The sequence below is a fragment of the Phalacrocorax aristotelis genome, chromosome 1, assembly GCF_949628215.1.
Source record: "Phalacrocorax aristotelis chromosome 1, bGulAri2.1, whole genome shotgun sequence".
In the NCBI taxonomy this organism is placed as follows: domain Eukaryota; kingdom Metazoa; phylum Chordata; class Aves; order Suliformes; family Phalacrocoracidae; genus Phalacrocorax; species Phalacrocorax aristotelis.
The window spans coordinates 67653388-67669086 of NC_134276.1; the positions used below are offsets into that span (position 1 = coordinate 67653388).

Consider the following 15699-nt stretch of genomic DNA (forward strand, 5'->3'; position numbering starts at 1 on the left):
GATGTCACTGTGCAGTCATAGTGCCTGTCTCTGTCTTTAACCTCCCTTTAAACAAACTGTGACACACATGCTCTCCTGCCAGTTTTGGGTAGGCAAGACTGCAGGTAGCAATTTCAATGATACCACATGCCTACAGAATCAGCAGCCCCGTAGGGGAGGAAAATTCAGATAAAAACTACTGTGAAAGCAAAACCAGAGAGAGCTCTGTCCTTACCAGCCTCATTTTGCGTCAGCCAGGGTATACATGGTGTCAGGCAGCACAGATGGCAGGGTGACATGAGCAGGTAAAGGTGACATGGGAAGGAACTGGAAAAAGGTTGAGAGTCTTTGGAAAGACACAGGGATATTTCTGTGGCTGTTTTAATTTTAGAGTTATACTTCTCTTCCCTCTTCATGGGCTTTGTGTTGTGTTGGTTTTTTTTTTGGAAATAATGGCATATGAATTCAATTGTATATGGGATACATGATAAACATAGCCATAAAAATAAAACAAAATCAAAGACAAGCGAGTGCAGAGGCTGGAATAGTGGCTGAGGTTATTGCAGTAGGATGCAGAAGGTCACCAAACAGAAAAAAAAAAAAACCAAAACACAAGAAACCAGACTCTATTGGCTCTCCTGCTCCCAGAAAAGGCTTGCATTCTTTCTGGGATTTTTTTCTCTTATTACTTCCCAGGCTGGCTAAATTTCTCAGTAACCCCCCAAATTCAAAAGCAAACTGTGGCTACAGGAGCATGACTGTCTCAGCAATCACAGAATTGCACATTCTTGTTTTCCCTTCCACCACCACCAAGCAGTTCTAAGTCACAAAGTTTATGTCACTGCTTCAATTTTTTGCATAGTTCAGGCTATGCAAACCTGGGGCTTTGTGATATGAGGATTTCAGATGCAAAAAAATACCAGAACCAAATGGCTTGAGGCATCATTGTCTTGCATTGCAGGTAGTCATGAGCATCCCACAGAGTGAGGGCAAAAATGTTACCAAACGAGAACATCACCCCTCAACCCCAGGTGAGGGGGAATTTGGCAGCCTCACAAGGTGTGAGGCAGCAGAGAAGCAACCTCCAGGGAGGCTGGGGCAGGACCTACACCTCTTCTGAGTAGCAGTCTTCTACTGTTACCACAAGCTGTCCTGAACTCACCTACTTTTAAACTAGTGTAAAAATTATCCTTAAATGACAGTGTTTATGGGGCTGCATTTACAGGGACCATTCACAAAAGTTTTAGTGAAGGAATGCGCAAGGAAGATTTAGGTCTGTTCTTCCCCCTGGGTGGCAGCTGCCAGCTATGCAAAGCAGAACGTGCAAGAGTTCAGCTCCACTCTGCTTTCTCCTGAGGTTCCCAACCCTTATCTTTCAGTGACCCAGTAAAAAGCATGTTCAGCTTTACCTCAGGCTGCCTCATTAGGTAATCTCAAACATCTTTATTCCCTCAGGCAGAGACCTTTGCAGCAGCAGACCCAGTTTACAGGAACTATCATCTCATGCGCTGAAGACTGCATCGTGCTGGGTGTCTGGTCCCCACATGTCCACCCCTGCGAACGCCACTGATATTTCTGTTTATGCAGTGCCACTGGTGGGGGCAAACCTATTCTCGGTGTGCACCCATTGATCTGTAGCTACAACATCTGGGCTTCCACTCCCCGTTTCTCCGTGTCACACCAGGACCAAGTTTGTCTTATCCCAGCATGTAGGAGGAACAATTATTTCTCTCCAAGACATACACTGAAAGAGTATTTCTAAATCACAGTTTGCCTCAATAAAGGGGAAAAAATGAAAAATTACAATATTACGTATTTCATCTCAGGGCAACTTCATCTTTGCCAACTTCTCCTGGGAGAGGGCAGGCCTGCATGAGCGGGACACTGTGCCCAAAGAGCAGCAGAGTTGGTGAGAGCCCATCCTGACTGATTGCTGCTTCAGTAGCTGGCTGTCATTGTAGGTGTAGATGTGGCCTCATTTACCAGAACAAGAATCATCACTGTAAATGTTTACTGTGCAATAAAGCTTAATGAGCTCTTCTTTTCTCAGCATTTTCACATTTTCAAGGTGATCAGTAGGCAAAAGGCACTGCTGCCCAGCCACTCCTTTCTGTCAGACTGCTGTCAGATACACGAGTCAGAGATTTCTGCTTCTTTGCAAGGAAAAGAATGATTATTGTTTCTGACTCAGCTCAGAAGATTTTGTCATGTCTGATTTTGCTGGAGGCTCCAGCCCTTCACGCCAAGTTATGGTATCACACAGCAAGAACAGCTAAACAGCCCCAGATGGCCTGGTTGCTTTGCGTTAGCCTCCTAGGTTTTTAGCAGCACTGTCATATACCCTGTTGCTCTTGGACAGCATAGAGGTTGCTTTTCCGAGCCAGGTTTGTCAACAGTCTAGGTGGATTCTCCAGGGCTCCGTTCTGGGTCTTGGCGCGCTTTGGCTTGGCGCATGTTTAAAGTAGACTCTGGTTTTGAATAAATCATATCCCCATGTACTACCATGAAGGAATGTGGATGATACTCTTGTGGTTATCCACAACATCTTTGTGGAGATTTTGGGAAGAAAAACAAATAACACCCCTCCAGATATTTTGAAATGCTACCTCCAACTGTGAGGGTGAAAAAGTTTAAAGAGAAATTAAGCTGTCATGAGTTGTTTGGACTAATAACCACCAGTAGAAGAATAAGCTAACTTCTAAAAATATTGACCGGCTGAAACCTCTGCGGCTGATTTATTTTACTGATCCATGCAGTAATGCACACACTATAAAGAAAGGCTAAATATTCAGTGACTTGATAGGGAGCTAGTGAGCTCTAAAATACAGTTTCATCACGCAGACGTTGGCCTGCATAGACTGAAAGACATGACAAAGTTGGTACCAAGCGCTGTGGAGAAGCTTCATCATCCATCACCTTTTAAGGAGGCTCATTTTATTGGTAACAACTCCAGCTGGTCTCAGTCAAGATACTCTGCCTGCAAAGGCTGAACTAAAAGGATCTGCAGAGACTTCTCAGTGTGGTAGAGTATAACAAATTTGCTGGGTTTATTGAAGTGTTAGGTTTGGGATTTTCTATTCAAGCATTCCTTCATCAGGTTGCAACAGATACTTTGACAGCTTGTTCAAAAGAAAAATCTGGTCTCCATTATGTGCAAGTGCTATGTCATATTAAGCTGAAATAGGAAGACACCATTCTTTTAGCTCAGTTTGGGTCATTATGACTGTATCCTGCCATTGATCTATATCTGGGTCTCCAAGCTATGTCCATTAAGAGGCCTGAAAAAGTATCAATGGCAGGATATAGCCCTTTGTTCTTTCATGTTACAATCACAAGGAATTAGAGTGGTATCTGGCTCCCAGGACTCTGAGCTGGCCTGCAGCTATTAGCTTTATGAGAATGGCTTGCATCCCTCGATGAGAAAACTCTTTGGAAAAACAGGCCGTCATCCGATAGTTTCCAAGTCCGATATTGCCAAGTAGCAACTACTTTCCCATTGTATGAGCATGCCAGCCCTTGCAGAGCTTTGGTGGTAGTGTGTGGTGCTTGCTTCAGCAGCACATATACTAAAATTGGAACAATACAGAGGAGGTTAGCATGGCATCTGGACGAGGATGACATGTAAATTTGTTAAGTGTTCCAAATTTTTTACCTGAAAGGAGGTTGTAGTGAGATGGGGGTTGGTCTCTTCTCCCAGGTAACAAGCGATAGGACGAGAGGAAATGGTCTCAAGCTGCACCAGGGGAAGTTTAGATTGGATGTTAGGAAATATTACTTCAGGGATTGGGACAGGCTACCCTGGGAAGTGGCTGTGTCACCATCCCTGGAGGTATTTAAAAGACATTTGGATGTGGTGCTTAGGGACATGGTTTAGTGGTGAACTGGCAGTGTTAAGTTTACAGTTGGACTCGATGATCTTAAAGGTCTTTTCCAACCTATATGATTCTGTGATTCTGTATTTAATAACTGTGTTCTTGGGCCCTTCTGGCAACACTTTTCAACCTATGTCCATTTATTACATTTTGATCCTCGTCAAACTGATGTTTGATTTCCCTAAATGCTCTAGTACACTGCATTAGTCCTGTATGTGCATGCTTGGCTGGAGAGCAGCAGAGAGGAGGGAGAGAAAAGCTCAGACCATGTCCCCCTTTGAGTGTCCGAAGTTGACTGGCTGCTAAGAGCTCCTCAGGGTCCTTTAATCCCCAATATCCTTGCCACAGACCCCATAACCTTGCATCTTCTGTGATTATACACTCTGCAAAGGACAGTGGTGGACATGCTCTTGCTGGTCCCAAGGAAAGCTCTTTCTCTTCAATGTCAGGTCCAGCCTCTTCTAGTGCCGGGACAGGCTAGAAACACCTCAAACCCAAAACACTTCAAATATGTTCATTATAGCTAGATGGCACAGTGTCAGCTCAGTCAAGCAAGAGCTGATCTCATGTCATGAACGTCTCTGTAGAAGTAAATCTTGCCAATAATGAGCCGAAGAAAGGTAGCAACCTTGTAGTCAATGATCAAAACCTGTTCCACCAACTTCCATTCACAACCCATTTAATATTTTGCATTTAATGCCAACCAGAAACCCATCAAAGCTCTTAAAGTACTTGAGTAGGAATACTATTTTGGAATTTAACCCAAGTAAATCGGACCAATTCATTTGTCTAAATATTTTCCTTGCAGAAATTTATTTTCATCCAGAGCACTTTTGTGAAAATTATGTAGGCATTGTATTTGTTCTGAAAATAAAAAAAAGTTCTTCTGTAATTTTGCATCCTTTGTGGGTAATTTAATGTTCAATACTATTAATAGCCCAGGTTAGGACAAGAGTGCCTTTCTTAAAACTAGCTCTTGCCACTAATGGAAGGAATCTAAATGAAGTCTTCTATTCATACAAGACACACAGAAACTCAAGACTGCATGTTTGTGAATATTATTTTATTAAAAGATTCATGATATCCTTCTCAGCCTTTCCAGAAGTCCGTTTTACAATGAGATACTTGTTAGTGAAAGGATTATGATATGATTTTATGGACAAATATTTTCTAATCACAGAAAATTTGCAATTTATTTCTGAACGGTAAATTGAAGCCTCTTTTTTCCATATATGTATGACATAAACAAATGTGAAGAACAGTGCAGTAAAGAAGTATCCAGAGCAAAATGTCTTTAAACATACCATTATGTGATGCTCCAACTGATTGATAGGAGAAGGCTATTATTGTACTGCTCTAGTGATTTCTCACACGGGCTTTGATTCCTGAGGATATATGACTGAGCAGCCTAGCAACTCCCAGTTAACCAATACTAATGTGTTGGTCATTTATAACTGTTAATGTACCTATTTTTAAACATTTTGTAGTTTAAAACAACATTAAAGGGGAAAGATCTTGGTGTAACCCTTTAAAAACAGTCTGTTTCACTATGAGTCACAACACCTGCATATTAGAGTCACCGTCACTGTCAGGGTTACAGCGGTAATGTGCTGGCTGTAACATGTAGGAAGCCATTTCAAAGCTGTCTGCTTTGTCGGGTGCAAGGCCCAAAATCACTGGACAGGGCAATGAGAAGGGTACACCTGGAGGAGTTCAGGTGGGTTCACCACTTGCCCTGTCTCTTGACTCTTGCACGTTTGGTTCTGACAGCCCCAGATCTCTGGTTACTGCATAGTTTATGGGGTTTCCTTTTGCTCTTTCTTCCAACCAGTTTGCAAGGAAAAACATGCTGTCCCCAAGAGCTGAAGGCAGTGAGTCCTGAGCAGCACAGGCATGGGGCTGCAAGTTGGCTGGGAGCTTTGCAAGCTCAGCAGACAGCCCATGGCACGTCCTTCACCTCACACCCCTTTCAAGCCTTTCCCTTTTGGCTCATTGAAGGAACCTCTGAGGAGAGCAGGAACACTTTGAAATTTGAACATGAAGAGGCAATTGAGGGGTTCAGGGGAGGACACGAGCTTGATCAGTATAAAACACCATCACACTGAGCTTCTTCCCCTTGCAAATCTCCTCAAGTAAGCGAAGATGCAAAACAATGTCTCCTGCTGGCTCCAGCCTTCCCTGTGTAGGAGCACAGCTCTGAATTCAGTTTCCACAAGGGAGATTTCTTTTTCTTTTACTTGGAGAGTGGTTAAACACAATATTTGGGTTTTATGTTTCTGTCCTGCCTGAAGCAATGCCTCCCCTTCATGTCCCAGACTGCTGCTGTTATATGATGGAGAGGCAAAACACAGGCTTTTGGTTTGGACTGCTCATGGGTTTGGAGGCATTTCATGCCTCATCATAGCCAATGCTGGGATTCAAAGCTCTCCTATGTTGTACATGCTATTAACCAGCCAGCAATTTCGAAAATATTTTTATTGCTGCTAATTGCCCTTCAGGGAGACTGTAAAACAGAGTCTTTATGGGAATCTCTGCGCTGTCTATGTCTGGAGGAAAAATATAAGAGTGATTAGCCACATTTGCTAACTAGAGCACCACAGTGATCGCCTCTATGTCCCTGTGCCCAGCTTGTGCCAGGCTGCTTGGAGGATGTTTACAGCTTGCCTTCTCACAGCTATTCCGAACACTGACACTTGCTTGGGAGGGAAAAGAGTAATAATTTGTTAAATATCTTCCTGTTTCTGAAATTAGCACTTCATCCAACCTTCTGCCAGTGGACTGCAGACATCCCAGTTTAAAGTAGCTACCCTGCAAGGGCTTGGTCTAAGGCAGCCGAGGGTAGTGGTGGGGTGCTGTGGGGAGAGGCTGTCCACACAGCGCTGAAGGTTCAGCCAAATTTACTTCTGGTGCCCATCTTCACTATATTACCCATGACATATGTGCAAACGGGATGCTGGGGAAGGAGCTCCTGTGGCTATCCAGGGCACTGCAGAGCTGTATCTCTGTCCTGACTTGTGCTGCCCTGCCAGCCTAAGTCCACACACAACCAAAAGACAGCCCCCTACCTGCTCCTTTACCTCTGGCCGTATGGGATTTTCCCCTTTCATTGGTGCCAGCACCAATGCTTCTAACACCACAGCTGGCATGTGGTAGGAGATGGGTGAAAGAAGGGTGTTCAGATGGCTGGGGACTAAAGGCAGCATTAAGGTTCCTCCTTTGGTCACCATATAGATTCTATACAGAGAGAGAGGTTGTACCTAAAGTGCATCATGAAACCACATCGGGCTGTCCTTGAGCCACACACCTGCATCTGCAGAGTAGGTGCAGTCACCTGCCCCTCGGGGTTTGTGTGACACCACACTGAAATGTAGCAAAGAGCCAGCACTGAATGCTGCAGCAGAGAGAGGGTTTGTGTTCAAGAGGAGAGGAAAAGAGGGGAAAAGAAAGAATTTACACTAACAAACAAAAGTGGACAAAGATATTAGCACAATTCCTTCTAAGCAACTGAGAAAACGAGAGGTGAAAAGTAAAGCTAATAGGAGTAAGTGATCTTGTCCCAACAGCTGTGCAAATCCACAGAGAGCCTTGCGGGGGCAGGGCTGCCCAATATTGCTGAAAAGAAGTTGGTGGGCAGCATGAGGCTGGAGAATATGCCTTATCCATGCCACGCTGCCATGCCTGCCCCTCTAGGTATGCTGCCCACCTCCTCACTGCCCTCAGCATCTCTCAAATGGAGATGTAACCACAGATTACTCCCTTCACACTTCCCCTTGGCCTCCATGCAAGCACTGAAGACATGAAATGCTGGTCCCTTCCTCCACCATGGAAAACTGAATCTGCTTCTGGCCCCAGCCCAGAAGAGTTACGCCAGGCTGGTGGTGTGAATAGCACCTCATTTTGTGGATTTGAACGTTGCAGGGCAAATTAAGGATAAAACATTTTGTTTAAGCGTAAAATGACATGCTTTTGCTGAGTTTGAGTCACACTTGAGCTATTTTAAAACTCTCTTAGAATGCTTTATTTTATTTTTCAAGGGTAATAAGTGAAGATGGGCCAGATTAAAAGCTGTGGCCCAAACAGTGCTGAGCTTGGGAGGGGGTCAATAGAAAACTACACCACAGTTTTCCAGTTTGGCTCATCCTGTTGTAGGACACTTTTGGAAACTGTCTTGTACTCGAATGCCCTTTGTGCTCGAGGTTTTTCTTCCACAACTTCACTTCTTTTGCAACTCATCAAAGTGCAGTTTGGATGAGTGTTTGCTTGACTGTGGTGAGCTCGATTTTTTAAAGGAACAAGGCTTGAAAGGCCAAAGGTCTGGTAAATCCCTGCCAGACTGAACTGTGAAGTAGAGTAAAAAGCAGCAATTTTGATCTGAAGCCCCATATATAAAAACTTCTCTCTCCTGGGGGAGCTTGAACCTAACCAGCTTTCTCTTTGAAGGAGCCAAAAATTTCAGCATGAAACCCTTCCTGGAAAGACTTGCGTGCTTGAGCTGATGTGATCATGTGAAGAAACTTTGTCCGTAACCACAGAAACCAAAAACCAGAATACATATGCTGAGCCTGAGGTTTATTTCTCTCGGGAAACATCCTCTTTTGCTAGGTCTGGATGTCTGCTCCTTCTCCACCTGTGCCGTGCTTGGCGCTGTGAGCACTGATCCACCGGGAAAGAGGTATCTGGCAAGTGCCTGATGTTGTCCACATCAATTAGGGACTGATGCCCACCTGGTTCTTATGTTACCCACTCGCTTTGATGCCTGGTGCTTTTGGGGATCGGGGGCAGCAACCTCTGAGGTCCCAGGTGGGGAGCAGCAGTGTTTCCAAATTACAAGGTCAAACTACTGGCATCCCTAAAGTGCACCTGGACACGTGGGTGAGCAGCAATGTCTCTCACAAGTCCTGCCACGGCTGCCAGCTAGAAGTGGGTGGAAGGCATCAGGTTGGTGGCATGCCTCCAGGGTGGGCATGCTCCTGGACTGGCCACAGAAAGCAGCTGCAAGTAGCCAGGGCAGTGAGGTGTGCAAGTGGGGCTGGTGCAGCTGCAGCATGGGAGGCAGGGCTGGCCACACAGAGGGAAAACGACTGGAAACTGAAGGTGTTGCTGAGGTTAGAAGGACACATGCACACAAACACACACGCACACCTCTCCTGCTGCCCACACCACACCGAAAGGCACTGGACCTTCAGAGGTGCAGGGGTTCCAGAAGACTTTGTGGGCCAGAGGCAGAAGATCTGGGGATCAGTAGAGGAAAACACAGCCTGATGTCCTTGGTGTAGTCACTTCAATCCATGTTTCTGTGTGCCCTTCCCCCAGAGTAGGAGTCTCATAAAAGTAACCCACTCAGAGGGTTATCTTTGTCTTGACAGCCTTCCAGGCCTTAGCTTTGAAGCCACAAAACGCTTCCAAGTGATGTCAAACACAAGGGAAGCAGGTATCTGTTGCCGGTGCTTGCCTTTTCGTGACAAGCTTTCCCGACACATGGAGGTTACATCAGGTGAAAAGTTGCTGAAGGCAGCACCTTCTTCTGTTCGCATGCTCTTTTCTGGACTCTGGGAAGAGAAATGACAGAAGTGTTAAAAGAAATTAATTTAAATGGTTGCCTGGGGGCAATTGCAGACAAGCCTCACTCACGACAAGTCTCAACTTAGATTATTGATTTATTGTTCGTGCAGTACACACCTTTGTGTTTCAAAGGCCAGGAAAGTTTTTGTAGCAATGACAAAATACGAGCAAATAACACAAAAACTAAATATCCACAAGCAGAGGTACTGTATGGGAGATTCACAGTCTCAGGAGGTGCTCTGCTTTTGGGTCCTGCCCAGCATGGGTCACTAGTCTAGGGTGCCCTGTAGGATAACCTCATTCAGATAAAACGATGGATTGCTACACAGTCTTTCCAAGGAGGTTACACACTTGCTCGGAGCCTGTTTCAGAGTGAAATCCCCCTGAATCATCCTACTGAGGTTTTTGTATCATCAGGCCGATCAATGTCCAAGGTTAAAGGCACATGGATGAGAGAATTTTCAGCAACAGCACAAGAGAGGAGTAGAGGTCTGCATCTCATTTTCCATGAAATTTTTCTATATAGGAATTGAAAGTCCTTGGCATGAGCCCTCCCAAGCCATTATGGTTCACTTCTGGAAAATGGCGAGGAAAGAAAAATGCCAAACTCCCAAGTTAGGTGACAAACCAGTCAGGTGCCCCAGGAGTAACATCTTTCCCATGTGATTCCCACTTTGGTATCAGCCAGTGGGGTGAGCTGGTTATACACAAATCTCTGATTTCTATGTTATTTGAGTAGACAATGTCCAGACTGTTAGATTCTTAAACGGTAAGACTTGAACTGCAGTTTGTGATAGTTCTTCCCATCCTCAGTGCTAAAAATATGGCTGAAATCCTGACTTTATGGTAATGAATGGCAAGAAGTCCCTGTACGCAAGCGATGTCAGGTTGTAATTTTCAAGCCTACCAGTGCACTAATAAACAGAATAGAAAACATGATTGCTGTCATTCCAGCACAGGGTAATAAACTCTTTACGGACATGGTAAATCAAGTCCCAGAATGATGCAATAATTTAGACAATAATTCACAACAGCCAGCAAAATCAGACAAAGTTCCCATTGACTTCAGCAAGGGCAGGATTGGTCCCACAGGACATTCCAGCTTGCTTTGGCCAAAAGCTTACAGCACTTAACTTCACGTTTTCCAGTGGAGAGAGCCACGCAAGCCGTCTCTTACCTCACCGAGTCTCAGTGCTCTGAGGCTGCTGTAAGAAAACATCTGCTGAAGAAAGCATGGGAGGAAAGGATGGGACCCAGTGGGCCTGATTTAGGTACTGAGCTCACGCATGCGTTTCAGGTGCCAGCTAAAGCCGTTCTCCAGCAGGAAGTGCCAAAGTGCAATGTGCGGTTAAAGGTGGCTTTGGAGGTGGGTCCGCACAGAGGACCTGCCAGCCAAGAAGCATGGGTGTTTGAAGTGAAGCCACAGGTTTTGGTCCTAACCTGCAGCTGTGGTGATGGCTGGGTATCACCTGGTCCTGGGCATGGACAGACCCCTGTTCCTAAATAATCTCTTTTGTGATAAAACACCAGACTCTTTACCACAGACGGTGAAGTTTCCTTATTGCTTTAAACTGATCTAAGTGTGGGTTGCTGCTGACGGGAGCCTCCTCATTCTCCCGTTTGTCTCTGAGCCTGTTCCTGCCTTCCTCTGTGCTGTTGGGACTACTCATCTTTTTGTGGTTTTGGTAGACTTAGCTTTCAGCCAGGGCAAGTCCCCTGCCTGACTTCAACATTCAGCCTCACAAGCCCCAGGTCCAGGAGAGGAAAACCTGCTTTGGGGAGACTGACCCTCCAGTGGACTGCAAAAATACAGCCTGTTTGTGAGCAGTCCATCTGCTCATCAGTGCCACAAGTAAGGGTGAAATCCTGACTTTTGCAGTAGAGGGCAAAAAATTCTGCAACAGACAGGATGTCTTGAGCTGCACAATGCAAGGATAAATAGAAGGGAAAATGTAACGGCTGTCATTTGAAGCTGGGATAATAAACTTCACAATATGGTGGATGCAATCCAGTGTACCACAGTAATTTAAAAATTTACGCCTTCAGCAGCCATGCAGACTTGCTTGAGCTAATCATAAAACTATCCTACAAGACCGTGAACAGCTATGATCTTACCAGAAGTACTAAAACACCTGACTAGAGAGAGTATCAGCTCTCCCGAACTGTCCATTGATTTATGTTCACACAAACTGTCCCGGGTGAAGAACTGGGATGTTCTGGGATGCTGACGACTTGGGTATCATGTACCACACCGGGAGGTGTACCCAGCAGGTCAGGCCAAAGCCTGACCTGCCACACTGAGCTGGATCACCCACAAGTATCCTGGCTCCTGGGGACATGGAGGCTGCTGGCAGAGGCTCAACACCATCCCCAGGTTTAACAGGCTTAGTTAAACCAGGCTCCCAGACATGAGAAAGACTAGAGGGTTTGGCAGGCAGTAGCATCTCGAGACAATGCAGAGCTGCAAAAAGCAATTTAGGGAACAAATCTCTGTAGCTGTGCCCTCCCGACTGCACATCCAGCGAGGCAGACCGATAATGTGAGCAGGCTGTTTTGCAGGCCTGGCTCCATGTCCACGTCTGGCAGCTCAGTGCCAGCATGGCCAGCCGGCGGGTCCCAGGGATGCCACAGCCCCTCTGCAACAGCCGAAGCAGGTACAGTCATCCTCCTCCCAGCTGGAGTGGCACAAGCTGAGCTTCGTTAGCGTCGCTGTTGGTATGCTGAATTAGGGGACAAAAAGAAATCAAAGCAAGAGCTGAGGGTTTAAACATGGGAGCAATCTGGTCCTAGAGGGGGCCACCAGACATCTTTCCTTTTTTTGGGGGACCATGCAAAAGCAGCATTGGACAGGCATTTCTGTGGGTTACTGGTTCAGCAGCGAGGCAGGCAGTTAAAGGAGACAGTGAAGAGGTTTAGTTCCCTAGGCACTCCCAGGGTGAAATTCTGGCCATAGCGAAGCTGGCAGGAATGCTGCCATTGCCTTCCACTGAGCCATGATTTCACCCCATAGGTATTAGTTTTCCCTCTCCTCCCAAGACCAGTACAGATATTAGAAAACCACATCTATCAGGGTGTTGCAAATAAATACTCCAGGCCACAAACCTGGTTTCTTTGTCAGGAGGGACAAAATTAACCTAAGAGGACATGCCAGAGAGCAGTGAAGATGCAACACAACAAAGCACAATTAACGCAAGGTGGAAGGAGAGACAAAAAAGCAGCTTCTGTCCTCAGTAGGAAATAATATTATGTTCTGCAAAAATAATCAACTGACACATGCAGATTAAAGCACGTTATGAACTTTGTTTTCCTACAGTTATAAACAGCGTCTTTCAGCGGTACACTGCACGCAGCTGCTGGCTGCCTTTATGCCCAAGAAGCACACAAACCAGACGAGGTGATTTATGAACCAGAATGACAGACAGAAAGGCCTTTCCTGGCAAAAGATCATTTTCTCACTGAACTAAGTCTAAACGCAAACCAACAGCTCCTTTTATCACCATAGGGTGATAAAGAGTGAGATGGCAGTGTGTGGCATGGGACTGGGGAGATGGAGAAGCTCCTCTTACCTTTGGACTCTCTCCAGCCTAGGCCAGAAGACGCACCAGGTCTTTTTCATGTAGGGAGAAGAAGAACAGTTACATTGACTAAAACTTCTTTTTCTTATTTTTTACATCCACGTGGCACCACTTCATCTGGTCTCCGAGAGGGACCAAGCGGTGCTGCCACATACATGACATACCTGGTCATGAAGGTGCTTTTCTATGGGTGATCCTCACGGGCTGCTCCCTTGGGCTTTATCTGAGTATTCTAAGTTGGGCTAGTTTTGAAAGTCTGGTGCTGAGGAAGTGCTGCATAGTTGTCATGGCTGGTTTCTAAAAGCATCTCATCGTTACCTAGACTGCCTCCTGTTTCTGTTGAACATGATAAGGAGAAGAGCTGCTGTAGTGAGCATAAATGAAACTAAACAGGAAAGCAAAACTGATGTTAATATAAAAAATATGGATTTGGAAGGATGGCTTTTTTTAGACACTTATTGTAGCCCAGAGGAAATCAGCTGTGTTACATATTTTTTTTTAAAAAGGGTTCAGGCTTGAGACCGGCCAAATGACCCAAAAGCCATGCAGATGGAGGGGAACACAGTCCACCACGGCTGCCAACCCACAGGTATGGAGGGAATTTTGCTAAGTATTGCATCTGGTTACAGAACTGGGGAAAGAAAAACAAATTTTTTCACAGAAGACAGCTTGCTCCTGATAAAATCTGCTGAAGAGTCAATCGTCTCAAGACAATTGCTGAAGATATAAATGCATTTACACGCTGCATTCAAACATGGCCTTCTTATTTTCAGTGTTTCTTTCATACTTGATGTGCATACGAAGATAACCAGCTCCTGCCCAACCAGCCTTCAGGAACTTGCACAGCAAAAACCCAGCCCTGAGCCCCTGGCGGGGCTGCAGCCTCCTGCACTGATCCTGAAGGAAACCAGCTGAGTCAGTCAATGGGATGTGGGCAACGTGGAGTCCTTGCTCCTGTGACCACTGACTTTCTAATCCAGAGGGGCGTTCCTCTACGTGGAAACCATTAGGATCTTTGAACTGGTTTGAATGTGTGTTTTCCACCAAGGTATTATCTGTGCTGCAAACAAGGTGATCTCACGGAAAGCCTTGGGAAGCCTTGCTTCTCTCCCTCAGTAGGACAGAAAGTTTGAAAAAGAGGAAAAATTATCTCAGCTTTGATTGCGTGGCTTAAACTTCAGTGGCCACCAGCACTGATCCCAGGGCAGCTGCCTGCCTCCAACGTAGGGAAACCATTTTCCCAGCTGCTCTCACAGAAGGGACTGAAGTTGAGAAACCAGGTCTGCGAAGCAAGTGTCCAAATCTGTCCTGGAGGCCCTCTAGCAGAGGAGACCGGACCAGAAACATTTCCATAGCCAGACCTCTGCAAACCTGGGAGGAAATCTCATGTGCAGCAGGAGCCAAGGGACTGAGTAGAAAGAGCAGAGCCATATGTGCCCAGATGGACATTAGACAACCCCTGAGATGTCTTACAGCAGATCCTGGCACAGGGAGGAAGGGGAAAGGTTTGCTTCGAGTGTTTTTTTTTCCCTCAGATCTGCAGATTTTGAGTTTTGTCTATGACTGAAGTGCCTCTGGTTCAAAAACCCCTTTGCATCACCTGTGTTCCCTTAACCATCACAGTATTTCAAATAATTTGTGGAGCAATAGCTTTCAAACTGGGCAGTAGTTTCAAAATATTCCAATGAACAAAACCCAGAGAGGTAGTTTGAAACTTCGGCGAGTTCACTAGGCTGCAGAACAGAAGGTCTACAAGAGTGTCCCTCGTGAAAACTGGCAAAAGCCCCTGGCAATGGCATCTCTTCTCCCAGGAAGAAGGAGGCTGAAGGAGATACTGAACCAGAGGACACCTTGTGCTGGGTCTCTGGGAAAGACTTACAGGAGTTAGCGTGAAGACAAGCAGGGGCTGGATATCCAAGCTGCTTTTGGGCACATGAAGTTCAGAAAGGTCTAACCATGTCAAAGCAAGTTCCATCCAGACCCACACTGCTTCTGACCAAGTCACTAGCAGAAGAACCACCCCTTTGGTTTTGAACCTCCCACTTGCTTTGGGTGTCCCTGATTCACACAAACCTGCACGCAGAGCCAAGGGCCTCCCAGGTTCTGAGATGGTTGCCGAGGGCCCAGAGGAGGCACCGTGCCAGTGGGGCTGCAGGAAACACCCTGAACCTCTGAAAATTTAAAACCAGATGGGATGCACAGTCGGGATGGAGATTCACCAGGAGAGAGAAATGGGGAGGCTCACAATACTGTAGGTGTCTGTGAATAAGGTATGCAGTAAACACCTGGTAAAAGCATAAAAATATAAAGCAGTGGTAGCTGATAAATAGAAGTACAGTGAAAAAGAGGCTTGGAACTGCATCTGACATGGCTGCCGTTGGTAGAAGTTTTTTCATCAATAGGTTTTCTACTTTATATTCCTAAAAACACACTGTTCTTCAGCTATAATCTGTGTTAGGTACTGTAATGTGCTTGGACAAAAGAGAACTGATGGCTTTTCCTTATATCCTGTACATTATTTAATGTACACTTCTTGTGTTTTTGTGGCTGACACAACTCTGGATGTTCAATTTTTCATCAATATGTAGGTCCCTCCCTTTTTGCTGCATTTTCTAGGCTCCTTCTGTCACTCCTGTTCTATTCTGTTTTGTTTGGTCTCGACGATCAAAGGATTGGGAAGCCTGCCATATGAGGATAGGCTGGGAGAACAG

The 15699-nt window shown here is 45.7% G+C and overlaps 1 non-coding gene across 1 annotated transcript; it reads left to right on the forward strand.

Annotated features, from left to right (window-relative positions):
* The first annotated feature begins 3521 nt into the window (after nt 1-3521).
* Nucleotides 3522-3628, forward strand: LOC142052179 (U6 spliceosomal RNA). Its single transcript, XR_012658751.1, has one exon. It is a non-coding gene; the product is annotated as a U6 spliceosomal RNA (small nuclear RNA).
* The last annotated feature ends 12071 nt before the right edge of the window (nt 3629-15699 follow it).